At 40.6% G+C, this 16,962-nt stretch overlaps 1 protein-coding gene across 1 annotated transcript in view; it reads right to left on the bottom strand.

Moving 5' to 3' along the window:
* SLC7A2 (solute carrier family 7 member 2) overlaps nucleotides 1-16,552 on the bottom strand; it is a 53,393-nt gene extending 36,841 nt beyond the window's left edge. Inside the window, exon 1 of the mRNA XM_054164481.1 lies at nucleotides 16,490-16,552. The gene's annotated coding sequence lies outside the window, so the exon portion shown is untranslated. The remainder of the gene's footprint in view (nucleotides 1-16,489) is intronic.
* Nucleotides 16,553-16,962: the final 410 nt, after the last annotated feature.

The raw sequence follows: 16,962 nt of genomic DNA, 5'->3' as shown, positions 1-16,962 counted from the left end.
ACAACTAGTCCTCCAGAATAAAGAACCCAGTATTTATTTTTTTAAGTATAACTTTGCTCTCTGCTGTGATATCTGTGTGTGTGTATGACATTAAAAATTTTGTCATGACCTAGACATAAATCATCCAAACAGGCGGAACATGTCTCTGAGAAAGCAGAGGCAGCTATTTTACTAGTTTGAGCCTATTGCCACGCTGGGATCAGTTATGTGATGACAATAACATGACTCCTTCAATAGTTAACGTAATTTCATATTGCCTTTCATTCTACCTGTTCCTAAAGCTCTATAATGCTGACTCTGAAAAAAAAACCAAACTCCTTAGAAGGCCATTTAATGTGATTGAAGTTGTGTTATGCTAACAAGCACTCTTCAAAGAGAGAGCATGAAAGTATCATTCAAAAGTGAGGAAATTGTTAAAACTATGAGCCTGGCTCTTCCTAAACTTAGCTTAACTCAATTTATTCATACTGCCTTTTCTTTTTTCCCCCCCTCCCCTTTCTTCCCACAAAGGACAAAAGACCAAACAAAATAATGTTCACAGTTTTAACTGCCTGGAACTAAAACAAAGCACATTTGGAGCAGTTTGTGTAAAAGAGAAGAGATGGACTCTTAGGGAACATGAGTAGCGTTCAAAGGATTTCTTTGTTCTGAGTTTATCAGACTGAGTATACAGCACACAAAGAAAGCACAAGTAACATGCACATGCTGCATAAAAGGCTATTTGGAAGGTGCAATCAAAACCAGATGAGAAGTCATAGACATGGAGGAGTTAATTTTTGGCATTAGTATGAATTCTGAAATAGTACAAAAGATAAAAGAGAAGATACTGACAGTTTGGAGTGTGACATCTCCCCCAAATGAACAGAATATATCCATAAAAATATAACTGGGTATTAGATAGACTCTTACTCTTAGACTTGGCATTACGTTAGCCACAAATTATTCCTCATGGCATCCATGCTTAATACATCTTATTGATACTCCATGGCAGCCCCAACTATGCTGGGAAATACTTTTAACACTCAGATGGACTGAAAATCTTTCTAACAGGAAAAATAAAAAAGAAAAAGATAATTTCAGAAGTTAGGCTGTAGCTGATGAGCCATTTTCATTTTATATCTGTCAGCTTTTCAGAATATGAGCAGTGTTTTGTATTATAGCTAAGAGTAAAGTGACTTGGTGACCCCATTTATTTGGATAATTCTTGAGATTGATGTAGCTCACATTCATGGAACTAATTTGTCTGAATAACAGCTTTACAAAGGTTCATAAAAGTCTAGACATTTTCACTGTGGGAAAAAAGATGCACAATCACTTTTACACAAACTTCAAAAATCATATCCTGCAGTCATCCTTTCATATTGCAAATTGTACTTCTAAAGTCAACAGCAGATAAACTAACTCAGTTTAAAGTAGCTGTGTTTGTACAACACTGGAAGGTATCAAGGGAGATGGAAAGAGTCTTTGATTCCACTATTTTGCAATAATTATTTGCAGTGCTATAGGCTGCACACAATTTTTAAGGTAAGTTAAAGTTTACCTTATGATAATATGATTAAAAAGCAAGATACTTCTCAAATAAATACTTAACTGTGTAATTTCCTATCCACACTGACTGAAGCTCAAGCAGAAGAACTCTAGGACTCATGAGAAGTTTCTAGTAGTCTAGCACAGTTTGACTACATGGAGAAAGGAGATGAGGGAAAAGACAAATATTGTATTTGAATGGTACATCACTCTCTCTCACTAAAGCTACAATTTTAGCTTAGAATTAGGTTTTAAAACTTAGCTCTAATGTACTTTGGCCTTACTCCATTCTGGTCTGCCAAACTATGCTCCAAAACTGGTTTAACTGGAACTGTATTCAAACACTGCTGCCAGGCTATTTTAGCTCCAGAACAGGAGGGGAGGCAAGATTCAGCATTCACTTCTTTAAAAAAGACAACTACTTAATTCAGACACTTATGTATAATCAAAAAGACTGAAATCCCATCAAAATTAAGGGCTTTGTTATAAGAGCACTTGAATTTACTACAGATTGCAGCCACATGGCAAAATTATTTCCATAACACACTTTGAGTCCTAGTTAGTGAAACAAAAAACCCAACTTTTCAGCCATGCTAAGATTAAAAAAAATTCCCTGCAATTATTCATGCTGCAGTAGCACTCAGCTCAATCATAGCCTGTCCAAGAACTTAACCTATAAAAACCAATATTATGAAAAATACTGCAAAGGCTGTAGGCTGGTCTGCCAACCCACCTGAATTCCAAGGTGCTTACCAGATAGCTAAGCTCTGTGCTGCCACCCTCTTCAACAGCAGTTATGACATAATTCAGACCAATGTCTCAAGCTGGCATTTCCACCAAAATAAGTGGTGTACCCTGACTGGATGATCACTCCTGCTTTCTTCCCCTGGCACAACATAAACATTTCTGTGGCTGCAAAGTAAATTAAACTGGGGAATGGAGCAACAGGAATATTAAGTACAAAGAAACAGTCATTTTTGACCCAGATGAGTTTCCTGGTACAATTCACTAAAGAGCTGTACAAATTCTTGCACCAACATTACTGCAGAGTACATATGGAGAAGGACAAACTGCTGTAGGCAAGTGGCATCACTTCTTTTGGTGACCATGTCAGCTGTAACATTTGTGAAATGACAGACTTAAAATATAACTCCTTTTTGGTGCAGTCATAACTGTGAGCAAGGAAAAGTTTATTCTCAAGCAATCAGATAAATACAACAGATAAATGGCAAGACTGAAGTCTAGAATGTCATACTGCAGCAGTGTTGATGGCAGATGATTCATAACAACATGTCAGATCTGATCCCTTCACTGGCAGAAATACCTGAAAAAGATGTAAACTTGGACAGGTCAGTTGTTCAGTTTGGAGCATTAGTGATGCATGTTAGGGAAACAGAGGCATTTAGAGAACAGCAGTTATAAAAGCTACTTCAGTCTTATTCCACACCAAGTTCTGAATAATGAGCTGAACACTGACACCACACCCTGCATCCTGATGTGGTATTGATGTCTGATGGGAATGCCAAATGAACCTCTGACTCCAAGTTACTTGATCTGAAATTCAAACAGTATAATGAGGCTTCTACAGAAAAATACAGGCACTTAGTTGTACTTCACTTCTAAGAAAATACTTTCCAAGCTCTATTCCAGTGTGCCTTCATTTCAGAGTGCACACTCTTATTTCAGTGCAAACCAGAGGAAAAAGCATCAAGAGGCTGCATTTGTATAAGAAAGGCTTCTTCACTTTATTTAGGCCTTCAGTTTCCACAGCTGTATTCTCCATTTCTGGAGGAAACCATTATGAAAGCTCAACCCCACCATGTGCTGACATAGATTTAATACATAGACTTTGAGTTCAGGTAAGGTACCGCTGAATTCTAGGGCTTGTTTATCTAAATCAATACTAAGCAGACTTGTCTCACTTCCATTTTGATATAAATTTCATACTGGTAACTGTTCACCTGGTCCAAAGGGCTTAGTGTACACTTTTTAGTACATAGTATATGTCTCAGTACAAAAAACAGGCTGTGGCAGGCATGCAAGCAATACCATCCAAAACCAAACCAGTATACTGTACAAGCCTGAAGTCACACATAAACCAGACATAGTCATCTTTGTACAAAAGCAGTTCTTTGGTTGTTCTTTGTCTTGTTTGGTCTCTGAATGCTCTGCTTGCCAAACTCAGATTCACTACAGAAAACAAACAAACAAAACCCCCAATGCTCTGTAACAGCCAGGATCTATTTTATTTGTAAAGTTCTCCAACATTACCTTGACAAATTCCTGCAGTCTATGAACAGTGAGCAAGATCCCAAAAGTGGCTGAAGGCCCAGACACACTTTCTTGACACAGGTGTTCAATGATACATAAAAGGAATGAAGAGAACATGTCCAACTGGTCAAACCAGTACCAAAGGCCAGCAAAACAACTCACATAGGATGGGAGCAACATTTTTGTGATTTCCATTCTTCCCTGCTTAGAGTGGTCAGCTGCTCCTCACTGTGCAGCCTAGTGTGGGATCATATTCTGAAACATCAAGTTGAATGCATAGTATATAATGCTTCAAATTTTGCAGCCTTGTGAATTTTAACATTTTGCTCTTCTTGGTCTGAAGCATATCACACTTCTCTGTTTCTTGAAGGATGATACAATACCAAGCTTCATTTCTTCGGGCAAGAAAATACATTTCTTTTAATGGCTCCTACCTCACAGTCCACACTCAAAAAGCTGTCTTTCTGTTCTACCCAGTACTTTACCCAATTTACCAGCAGTACTGAACAAAGCCAAATAAATTTCAGCAAAACTGCATTAGTCTCAAAAAAAATGCTAATGTCAAGGACTGTAGTATTTCTGATGGGGCAATCCAACCTTTTCCCTCCTGAGCCTCTGGAGTAGAAATGTGGTAAAATATTCAGCCTTAAGATAGTTTCTTGGCTGATTCAGTTCCACATCCAGGAAGAAAAGTTCTACGGACTATCCAATTCACAGATTTATTTCCCACGTTGAGTTTTGTGGAACTTGCTGTTGTTATTGTTCCTAAAATCCTGCTTGCTAAATTTGCTAAGAGAAATGCAAAATTTCTCTACCTTCAATCCAGAAGCCATGCTAGCTGTTTATGAGGATGTCACTTCACAGAGGTAGCACCATGAATAAAGTTAAACCACTGGATTAGGTCTTCTTCCAGCCTTTGAGTGAATTTATCAAAGGATTTGTTTACCATCAAAGAAAGTTCTATGTATATAGCACTTGCAAGCTTATCTCCCTAGAAAGCAGATGCTCCACCAGCTACTACAATTTTCCCTTTTGACTCAGGTGATCTGTTTTCAAGGGTTTGCAGTCTCCTCCAGTGAGTTGGAGAAATTCAGTACTGCATATCTCACATACTTTGCTGTGTGTTTCCAGAGTCCTGTTTCCCTGAACATAGTGGGAGTAAAAGTACACGGAGTGAGCTTCTTTGCTTACAGTTCCAGGCTTCTTTCCAATTTCTTTCTTCACTTTCAACCCCAGGGCTGTCCCTCTAGGGAACACTATGTGTACCACTCATATCATTCTATGTTTTTGCTCCCTTTTTGCCATTTGCAAACAGTTGCAATTAAATTAGTTCACTGTTTGTCTGTGTGCTGTCAGCAATGTTTGTTATCAAATCCTTAGCAAACATATGGAACATTGAAACCCACGCTTTTATTAGCTAGGTTTCAGCTATGCTAAGATACTGGATTTCATTGTTCCCAGCTGTAGATTAAAGGAAGACACCTATCCCACTCACTGTCTTCTACAGGAGTAATTTGTACCAATCATCACATAGTTGTTAGGACAAATATACTGTAACACTGCATGTTTTCATAAACAGACACAAGAAAATAAATTTTAAGAACTCTGATAGCTTGTGTGAGCCTACTAATAAATCCAAATGGGGGAGAGTAGGGGGAGGATGGGGAAGAACAGGGATATTTTGCAACTTCAGTAATTTCATTTGTTCCTATGGAAATATTTCCTATTTACAATGCTAAACAGAGATCAGAATTAGGTCAAATATGCAGTAATGGAACTACAGTTATAGCAAAAACGTAGCAGAAGCTAAGTAGAAACTACCCAAAATCCTTCAGAGAAAACCAGTTTCACATGTAAGTCATTTACCAAGCAAGTCTAAAAGAGCATGCACAAAAATGCAGACGGTGAGTGACATCTTCTTAAGTATGTATTGTTTTCTTTAGCTCTTGTCCAAAGAATGAAACTATGGAATTGAACTGTACAGGAGTTCCTATGCTGCAGGAAAAGTATGATTCTAAACGCCCAAACTTAAACATTTTGAGGGATAACACCTCCAATGATGAAAAGTTTTGCAACTAGTGCTTTCTCCAGTTTAAAAGGACAAATGATGGTCTAAGAGGAAGGATTAACAAAAAAAGCAGATGAGAAATTATTGTATGCTTTACACCTATGTGGAGCATATTCAATAATTTATTTCAATGGTGGTACAATTTAAGCAGCTCATCCTACTTAGTCCATTCTCTCCTCTGTCTCCATCCCTCATTTGTGGCTGCACAGCCATGTGTGTGGCCATGAGATAAACTGGAACAGAGAACTGATCCTTATTCAAAAGCATCCCAAGGAAAAAATGAATTAGTTTCCTAATCCAGTTCATTGCACAGTACCACAAACAGCTGTGCATGCACAGAGGGATGGTTACTGAAGCAGGAAGAAGAGACAGCAGCCTGGAGCACAGTATTTGAGCTTCTCATGCTGACACAGCTTCAGCAAGAAATGCACAAACTATACCTATAAGCCCATTCAGACTGGGAAAGCTACTTGTTTCACAGAGTGTAGTTACAATGAAATAGTGTAAATATTCACTTTACATAATCAGGAAGCTGACTTAACTTATTTTGTGTGGATAAACATGCAACATCATCAGTATTTTACTGCAAATTCTGCTCTTTTTGCATCTGGCTCATTGAACTAAGTGCAACCCATCTGTCACCACACAGGACAGAAAAAACAGTCAAATACAAAAAAACTCTTTTATTTAATAAAAATCAAAAATTATTTGCTTAGACAACTAATGAAGTGGAGTATATAGGCAATTAAACACCACAGAAGGCTTTGCAGAGTACTACAAAATTGCAGGAAGGTTTATAAAAGTTTATATCCTGGACAATTAAGAATACAAAATGGGATTATTAAGTCTGATGTCGAAACTAATTGCCTCAGAATAAAGCACATGCATGTAATAAATTAAAATGGTCTAATAAAATATTTCTAATAGTTGGACATTGCATGGGAGTCTGAAAACAATTCTGGACTGGAATACCCAGAAGCACTGTCCCACCAAGGAACAAATGTTGAAACAATTAGAACAGATTTCCTTCATTCAGGGAAAGTATGTTTCAGGGTCTAATTTTTCCCTCTCAGGCAGTTTCTCCTCTCTATCATGCAAAAATCAGACAGTGAGAGAGTATCTCACTGCTGTAAGGCAGTCATCCTACCAAAACACCTTATAGCAAATGATAGCTTGCTGCCACATGGTATGCTTCAGTATCAGGCTCTACCAACATGCTGAAAATTGCATTTTCAAGGGATAAATGCACATCTACTTTTTAACTCCTGAAAACTTCTAATTGTCTTAAAAATCTAAAGGAGACTCAGCAATAGCTGGTTGATGTAATTCCCAGAAAGACATTATAGAATTTCAGAGGCTGGACACTCAGAAGAGAACAGGCAAAACTAAGCAGAAGTAGAGAAATGGGGGGGGGGGGAGGGGGGGAAAGCAAGACAGGTGAGAAAGTCATATATGAATATCATATTGCAATTGGTGGAGCTGCAGGAAAACTAAGCTCTAAAATTAAAATGTGATTTTGTATGTGTTTGGGGAGAGCACTGGAAGATCACAATTCAGTCTTCATCATGGTCTTGGCCTACAGCATCTGTGAACTCAGGCTCCAATGTGAATGTCCTGTACTTCACAGTATCACAGTATCACAGTATAACTAAGGTTGGAAGAGACCCCAAGGATCATCAAGTCCAACCTGTCTCCACAGACCTCATAACTAGACCATGGCACCAAGTGCCACATCCAATCTCCTCTTGAACACCTCCAGGGACGGTGACTCTACCACCTCCCTGGGCAGCACATTCCAATGACGAACGACTCGCTCGGTGAAGAACTTTCTCCTCACTTCGAGTCTAAACCTCCCCTGGCGCAGCTTGAGACTGTGTCCCCTTGTTCTGGTGCTGGTTGCCTGGGAGAAGAGACCAACCCCTTGCTGGCTACAACCACCTTTCAGGTAGTTGTAGAGGGCAATGAGGTCACCCCGATCCTTCTCTTCTCCAGGCCAAACAATCCCAGCTCCCTCAGCCTCTCCTCACAGAGCTTGTGCTCAAGGCCTTGTTGCCCTTCTCTGGACACGTTCAAGTGTCTCGATGTCCTTCCTAAACTGAGGGGCCCAGAACTGGACACAGTACTCAAGGTGTGGCCTAACCAATGCAGAGTACAGGGGCACAATGACCTCCCTGCTCCTACTGGCCACACTATTCCTAATGCAGGCCAGGATGCCATTGGCCCTCTTGGCCACCTGGGCACCCTGCTGGCTCATGTTTAGGCAGCTGTCAATCAGCACCCCCAGGTCCCTCTCTATTTGGGAGCTCTCCAGCCACTCTGACCCCAGCCTGTAGCTCTGCATGGGGTTGCCGTGGCCAAAGTGCAGCACCCGGCACTTGGACTTGTTAAATGCCATCCCATTGGACTCTGCCCATCTGTCCAGTCGGTCGAGGTCCCTCTGCAGAGCCTTTCTACCCTCTAACTGACTAACATCTGCTCCTAACTTGGTGTCATCTGCAAACTTGCTGATGACTGACTCAACCCCTTCATCCAGATCATCACCACAATCATAATCATAATCTAGTGGTGGAGTGGTGGTGATATTTATTATTATTATTTTACTGCCAAAAAGGTAAGCAGTACCTAACTCTAAACTGTATTGCCTCTAGTTTAAAAGGATAATAGAATATTGTTGACAAAGAAAGAAGCAGAAAACACATTGATTGTGAAGTCACAACACTTTCCATATGGGAAAACATATTTATGAGCAACTCATTCCTGCAGAAGTATGCATGTAAATAATTTTGGTGTCCACTGTGGGATTGTTCTAACCTATTTATTTTATTGTTAAGGAAATTTTTGCTAGCAAGTCAGCAAGAGTGAAGCCAAAGACCACAAAGTATGCTCTTCTTCCTAATGTTCTGAGGGTATGTGAACAAGCCAGCACTGAATGTTTTACTTATATTGCATGCTTAGTTTTCATGCAAGCACCAGAACAATGTACATCTGGCATGGTTCATAAACTAAGTCTATGCAGCACATGAATTTACACAAAATGTGACTGAAAACCCAAAGCTTTCAGATGATCTGGGTCTAGCATGTGCCTTAAATAAAAGCCTGTTCAAACTATCAGGAGCAAACACCATGTGAATCACCATCACTTCCCTATGTGATCTTCAGCTACCACTGCTACAGAAGCAAATCAGCACAGAAACCCCAATCTTTTTTGCCACCTAAGTGGCATAACATAGGTTTGCCACTGCTCAGTCTCCATATGCCCCAATGATCTTTTTCTTTTTTTTTTTTTTTCCCCCCCCAGATGTGTTTTGGCACCAACCAGGTGTTTCCATGAGCAGAAAACAAAGAGCTTGGCACTACAGGGAGCTCTGCATATCAATTAAATATATGTGCTTATATTCCACTCAGTTGTCTAGAACCCAAGACACCAATTAGATGTGATCAAGTTGGTTTCAGGTATTTGGATACTGAAAAACAAGAAGGATGTTGACTTTACTTTCTGTCAGGTATTCAGATCTTGGTTCTGGACAAGAAAGCAATAAAATATAGATATTGGGAAAAGGCAGTCATGGACCTTAGGAAAAATACTTCATCTCTCCAAGTCTATTTCAAACTACATTGGCAGTGTGGGGCTGTAGATATAGCTTGTTTGTTTACAACTGAACAAACCTCTACAGATCACCAAGTTATTCCACACCAACCAATGTAAACATGAAGTGCTCTACTGCTCTGAATGGTAACTTGGTAAATGGGAAAGAACAGCAACTCACCTTTGAGGCTTCCTTAGGAGTCAAAGTACTTTATGAAGTAACATGAAAAGATATTTAAAACTTTATTCATGGTAACTATATGGGCCAATTCACAATGGGACACAGAGTTAAACTAACTGAAAGGATAAGAGGCACTTCAAAGGATGGCAAGGTACATAGGTCTCCTTAAAACACTGAAATACCCAAAGAAGGCTTATTAGATGCAATTATGAAGTCTCTCCACAGATGTTATTTTAAGAAGTACTAATTACAGCTTCTCTGCACTTTTCCACCTGACAGTGAATATTATATAGTTGTAATTTTTATAGTATTTCTAACCAGCACTGGTAACTCATAGAACTGAATTTTATACTGATTATTTTTATTGACCTAATTCTAGATAACTGTAGTTTTTCTCAGCACAGCAGTTTACCTAGTGCATACTCATCTCCTCCTGAAAAATAATTCTTTTAACAAATGCATTCATAGATGCAAGAGGCACCTTCTAGAAACAATCCCAAAGAAAGCCTCCAGCTGATAATTTTTGATGGCCTACAATTTCCATGCAATAAAGCTGATGCTTCATGATATATACTTCTCCAGACCTACACTTAAAAGTTCTCCCTCTGTTAGAATCCCTACAGCAGAGAACTAAATTTTTCAACTGACTGCACTCAAATACTGACTGTTAGTTTCAAACTTGAAAATAAGTTAGACTATGATTACAAGGTTCAAAAATACTGCCTAGTCATCTAAATTACTGCTTCTACAAAGCACACTGAAGCAGTGTACCTTTGAAAAGAATCACACATTCATGCTAATTCTATATATCCACAAGCTTTCTCATCTAATTCACAGTGCTGAAAGCATTTCATGGCAAGTCACATCCCATTGTTTTCTCTCAACTGCATGACAGTCCGAAAACATTCAAGGGGAAAATAAAATCCTTTTTACACCAAATCACGCATAAACAGTGAATTCAGAGGAATTAATTGAAGTCCTCATGGGAGTAGTAGATATATTGATGATATCCAAATGTTACATTTTCCTTAACTAATATGGAGATGTTTCTCAATCTAAGGACACTGGGAAGAGGACAATAAATAATCTCTTCCAAATTCCATTTCAATTATTTATTCCATAACCACAACGCACATGGTACTGCACAAATAAACACAATCGCTTTCCCATCTTGTCAAAGAGGTTGAAATCAAACTCCAGACAAAGAGCTGAATAACCTCAAACAAAATGGACAGGGACCAGGGATTAGCTACATGAATTCACACAGCTATAGAACAGGTTATCCACATCATTCACTGTTTTCACAGCAAAGGAAATAAAGATTAGATTGCCTTGAATCCAACTCCCTCTCCCTAAAAAGTCATTCAAAGAAGAATGTTCTTTAAAGCAAAAATAAATTCATTCCATACATTTATATATTGTTTTTTAAAAATGAAACCACTTTCTTCTGAAAAGCAAAAATCACAAGATAAATAAAGCTGTATATAAAACACAGAAGGCAGTAGAAAAGTCTGGATAAAAGTAGAAAATTTGGCTAAAATCACTTTGTACAGTTTGTCTTTTGCTTCAGCCTAATATCCATTTACAAATGATTCCCAGCTGAGTTGCCTGCAGAACACCTCTGAAGACAATTTATTTACTTGGATTTTGCCAGTTGACACCTATCTACATTTTATCACCTTTCCACATCAGATAAATGGTAACCAGTACAACTGGACACATCTAACCAAGCACCATTCCTTTCTGGTAGTACATCTGACACAGTAGCTTTCAGAAATTAGTTAATTTATTGAGAACAGCCACACGAGACTTCTAAAACCTGATATTACCATCAAAGAGAGGCAAACCCACCCTACATTTAGCAATACAGGGGACTACAGCATAGCACTGAATCGCCAACACTGATTAGGCCCATTCCAATTACTTATCAGAAGCAGCAGCTGTTGTGTGCATTCCACTGAGTTTCTGTACTTGCTACAGGGAACTGGAAGCACCAAGCATCACCTTTCTCTAGCAACTGCAGAGTTCTTTATGGGTCACCTACACTAACTACTGGGGGATGGTAGGAAAAGGTAATCAAAAAAGTGAGATGGAAGAAGTAGTTTGTGAACAAGCACAACAGTAGCGTGATGGTGTATAAATACTGGTTTCCTCTGGTTTTACTCTGTGTGGCTAGTTCACTTCTACTTGTCAGACGTGTGCAGCCGTTCAGTCACTAGTAAGAGATTCTAGCCTTCCAAAACAAGTTTTAGAGAAGCCCTCCTGGATTTTCATGTAAATGAGTTTTGGAAAATGTCCTGCTGTTTCTAGAAGCCATAACCCCAACTAGAGTAGCTAGCTGTTATCAGAGCTGTGGTGTCCTTCCCACTGCTGTTTCATACTGTTCAAAAGTTCATTGCTGTTGGGCTACATTTTCACAGGGCAGATATTTCTTTGGCACTCTATTATCTTAATGGAGGGCCCTTGTTACAAGGTTTAACCATACTAATGTTCCACTCCAGTTTAATGCTTGGTTCTTCATAACATATATGTTGAGGGGATGTCAACATTTATACACAACCATTACATATCCTTGGGAGTCTATGAAGTCTGGGAGAGAATCTTAACAGCCACAGCAAAGAAAGCATAGATAAGACAATTGTCTACATATGCTATTCCAGTGGCGGCTCTTCCCTGGATACAGTCAATAAACACAAACCCAACATCAGCCATTGGACTATCAAATTTTTAGATTGTCACAACCTCCTGGACCTGGGGATTCATGATCAAATGAGACTGATGGAACTAAAGGATATCCATATATGAAGTTGCTGGAGATCATATCTCAACATTAAGAGACCTGCAACAATCATCTCACGAGCAGAACATTTTGTTCCACACCTATAAAATCCTATGCAGGAACCTGTGAAGACAATCACAACATTCAGTTCATTTTTAAACGATCTTCCTCTTGGAGCACATCCACTCAGATAAACTACAGTTTTGAGATCAGGCAAGATAATATTGCAGATCTTGGATGACTGTCAGCAATGACTAAACTTAGGAATCTCAGAAGTCACTTTTACTAGTAACCTTTATAACTCTCAGTAGTAGTGGCAGATCACGCAAATGCTTTTCCCAGCAGAGACAAGGACACATTCGTCATTTTCTGAAAGCTCAACTGTTTGCTTTCAATATCCCTGTCCCTTGACTTACCAATACTAAACCGTCCCACTAAACCAGCGCAATGAGGATCATTCTTACCCCAGCTGGGCAATGCACTGTTGTGTGTAGTGCGGTAAGAATCTGCAGGACTGAGATTAAGAGTTGTGACTGAAGGATCAAAGGTGTTGTGATAAACAACATAGGTGTCATGAAGGTGGGCACTTCCAGATACATGAAAACTTAGACAGAGAAACATGACCCCAAGTATTTTTATATAATTTTTAATAATTTCAGCAGCATATAAAATATGTTTACTATATTAGTATATAAAAATCTAATGTGAATACATTCATTTCTACTTTAAAGGGCAATGATATTTGTGTGCACATTTTTGAAACTTTTCCACATCTTTGGCTATATGACATTAATAGATCACTAACTACCTGGGAAGTACTTGAGGGAAGAACAGAAAAGCAATGGCAGAAAACTGCTCATTCTAGTATCAAAAATGAACAATAAATCAAAGACAGAAGTGGTAGCCTACGATGGATGCTATAATTTAAGTTAATGCCCTGCCTAATATTACCTATGCAAAAGAAAAATTCCCTAAAGGATTCTACCATGAAGTATGTCAGCCTATGAACTGGTTAAAAATGGGACAGCAGGAAACCCAGGAAAGTATGCCATGTTTTGTTTGGGAGGGGAAAGTGTCATATGATATTTGAATCATGATGGACAGATGCCAAAATAACTATAGAACCAGCAGAGGTAAGGATGATCACCTCTGGTATATCAGTAAAAGGTATATGAGCAAAGCTGAGAGAACTTTATGATCTTACAACCTCTACGACAACTTAGAGAATGAGATTTATCGTAAGCTCCTTTTTAATCATTTGCAGTATTTCCCTTTCATTCACCTCTGTCTTAAACATGAAATCCACCACAAAATTCTGCCAATACACAAAAGGAGGAACTAAATCTTAACTCTGAACTTTTCAATATATCTCATTTTCCAATAAATGCATGTCACAGCCTTTCTCAGCTTCTCTGCAGTGTATGCAGGATGAAAAGTACAAGCAATACACATTTTCAAGCAAGTCACGCTGGATCAAGCTGATGTGTGTTTTCTTTCCCCACAGTTGCAGAGTTAATCTCTGTCCTATTTCTGGTCCCTACACTTGTAAAAGTAAGTTTCACATCTTTTCACTTAAGATACATGGGCTTTTTGCAATTATCTCCACCTAGAGGAATTCTAAGCTGGATCTTTGTATCCAGCATACTTACCCAGCAGTTCTGTCTGGTCCCTGGTTTAGGTCACTGTAACAGCCATCTGCAAACACTGATTTACAAAAAGATGCCTCCTCCTTCAAAATACTTTGTTCTCAAAACTCTTAAAAAACAAGAAGTAAGGTTTCTGAAAGCTGTAAATTATTATTCACCTTTTATCTTACCTGTATTTTTGTACTTACTGCTACTTACTATGCCAACATAGTCAAATAGTAAAATCCCCATAAAGTATCTAACAAATGGCATCAATATCTTAACACATTGACTCCAAATGTGTTATAATCCTTAAGTACCTTGTTAACTAGAACTTAAGAAGAAAAGTTATATACAGACAGGTTGAAACATATGCTAAATACATTTACATATTAAGAAAGTTGAAACTGATTTTATTTCATCTGTGTATGTACAAAGCCAGAAGATGCTACACATGCACGTTTCTCATCCAGTACATTTTTATTGAGGTCAAGGACCCTAGGTGGACCATTTGTGCATGCACATGCCAGCCAACATAGTGAGCTTTGGCATCAAAATTTCATTGCATTAAAACTTCACAAAGTGCCAGTCTCCATCCAAGTCTGATGAATCAAAAATTGTATTCTAGTAGCATCAGTTAGACAGAAGGTTACTCCATGCATGGATAATCTCCATCGCAACATGTGACAAAAACCTAAAAATATGTGTCATTTCATGCAAAAAGTCACTGCACCTTTCAAAAGAAATCATTAAGGCTACTTAGGTCTCTGTGGTGCTGTTTTATTCCTGTAGCAATCTACATTAGAGTCCAGGGGGCGTTTAGAAGAATTGTTTGGACAGAGGCACTGTCAGATGGAATCAGCTACATCAGTGCACATCTGCTTACAGGAGTGGGGAAGGCACCATGACCTTTTCTGTCTGATGCTACAGTACATTATAGACGTGAAAACACTTTTAGTTCTTGTGTAGTACTTATGCCTGTGTTCACTGTCAATGTTTTAATGCCATTAGGTAACACAAACCAGAACTCAAAAGATTTTCCACACTGTGTAATACAAATTCTAATCCAAGATCCACTGTGTTCTGAATCTGCACAGTGTCTAAATGAACTTTTCATAGAATTTGTTTTGTCTTTCTAACATAAACAAACTGCCATCAGCTTGTTTCAATATATACAAGTTCTATACACCATGATCCCTTGTCTTACATTCCCCATCTCTGAAACATCTGAATGCCTCTCAGTGGATCTGTTTCGGTTTTAATTAGGAAGGATACAAAGAGAAATGCATTTGAAATCTTCTAAAATGAATACATGTTAGGTATTAATATGTTTGAAGCAGAGGTTGGGCTTGAAGGGATTCCTTTCACAGTTTGGGCCAATCTTCAGGGAACTACTACCTAGTTTGACAGGTAAGTTACTTTTGCTGGAATGATGTGTTAAGCACCAGCAAACAATCAGCAGAGCCTACACTAACAGTCGAAGCCAAGCAGTGTGATAATCCTTCACTCTCTCAAAACTAATTTAGTCCAGCCAAGTTAAAGGAGTTCACCCAGACTCAAGGCTGAGGTCCGATCCATAACTCTCTGTCATAAACCTCTAGTGATAACCAATATTTTAAAATATTATTTCACTGGACTAGCTTTCTCCAGCTGCCAAGCAGCATTACATGTTGGATGACATAGACTTCAAACACATTTCTATATTTAAACGTGCAAAGTTGGCAGAAGGGAAGAACCTTGCGTTTCTAAACTTGTTCTACAACAGTTAGGGACCTGCACTCACTACGTGCTCTCCGCTGATGCCTGATTTCCCCAGCTTCTCATAAAGCACCGAAGAACTGAGGCTGCACTGTCACTGTATCTTTCGATTCCGTAAAAACCTGAACAGATCGCACCTCCAGGCAACGCCAGGGCTCGAGCGAGGGCCTGACGGAAACCCAGGGAGGGCAGCTTAACCCGTTCAGGCCTCCAAAACTTCATAGCAGCAGCTACCCCCGGCGCAGAAAACAAGGTCTCACAACTCTGGACAGCAGCCTTCAGGTGCGCCTCTCCCCCTGCGTCCGGCACCCACCCGTGCTTGTCCGCGGCCGCCAGACCCCCGCACTCTGTCCCGGCTGCAGCAGCCGAGCGCTGCCGGGGACAGCGACCAGGGTCAGCGGCGAAAAGCCAGGGCCGCTGCCCCCTCAGCAGCTTCAAAAGGCAGCGGAGAAGTCCTCGGCACCCCTTCCCGCGCAAGTCGCCTGGCTCTACGAATGGCTCCTCGGAGACCCGCGACGAGGCGGACAGTCAGAGCCCCTCCAAGCGCACACCGGGGCCTCCCGCCTGTCGACGGGAGGCGGACCGCACGCCCCCACGCCCGAGCCATGCGAGAGGCCCCGGCAGGGACGCTTCCCCCAACCCCTCACCCACCCGGTCCCGAGGAAGGGAAAGGGGGGAGAAAGGTGCCACTTACGGAGCCCGAGCACGGCTGCCTGCGGTGGCGGCTGCGTGGGCTGCGCGGAGGTGCGGCGGTAGCGGCGGGTCTCCCTCAGCCGCGAAAGCCGGGCGCTCCTCCCCTCAGGAAGCCCCCATGCCCGGCCTTCCCACACGTGCGGGGCCGGCAAACCCCGCCCTGCCCTCCCCTCCGCACCCAGGCCACCCCCTTCGGCTGAGCGCGCGGAGGCGCAGCGGGGAGATGGGGTCGCCCCTGCCACCCGCCGTGTCCCTCGGGGAAGGGAGGCCGGGAAGCCCTGACCCCTCGGCTGGGGCCGGTACCCGCCTTGGAGCAGTTTCAGAACTCCCTGCACCTTCTCACGCTCGGGGAGCAACCGTTAAAGACTGACCTGCAACTCTCTCCCATTTCTCACTGCCAGCAATCACTGCCGCTTTTCTAGTCTAGTTTTGCCTCTAGTGCCTTGAAGTTCTGCGTGTGAACAGCGTCTGCAG

Source organism: Dryobates pubescens, chromosome 1, assembly GCF_014839835.1.
Source record: "Dryobates pubescens isolate bDryPub1 chromosome 1, bDryPub1.pri, whole genome shotgun sequence".
Classification (NCBI taxonomy): domain Eukaryota; kingdom Metazoa; phylum Chordata; class Aves; order Piciformes; family Picidae; genus Dryobates; species Dryobates pubescens.
Note: the sequence above shows the minus strand (reverse complement) of the source record. Positions and strands in the feature narration are given on the sequence as shown.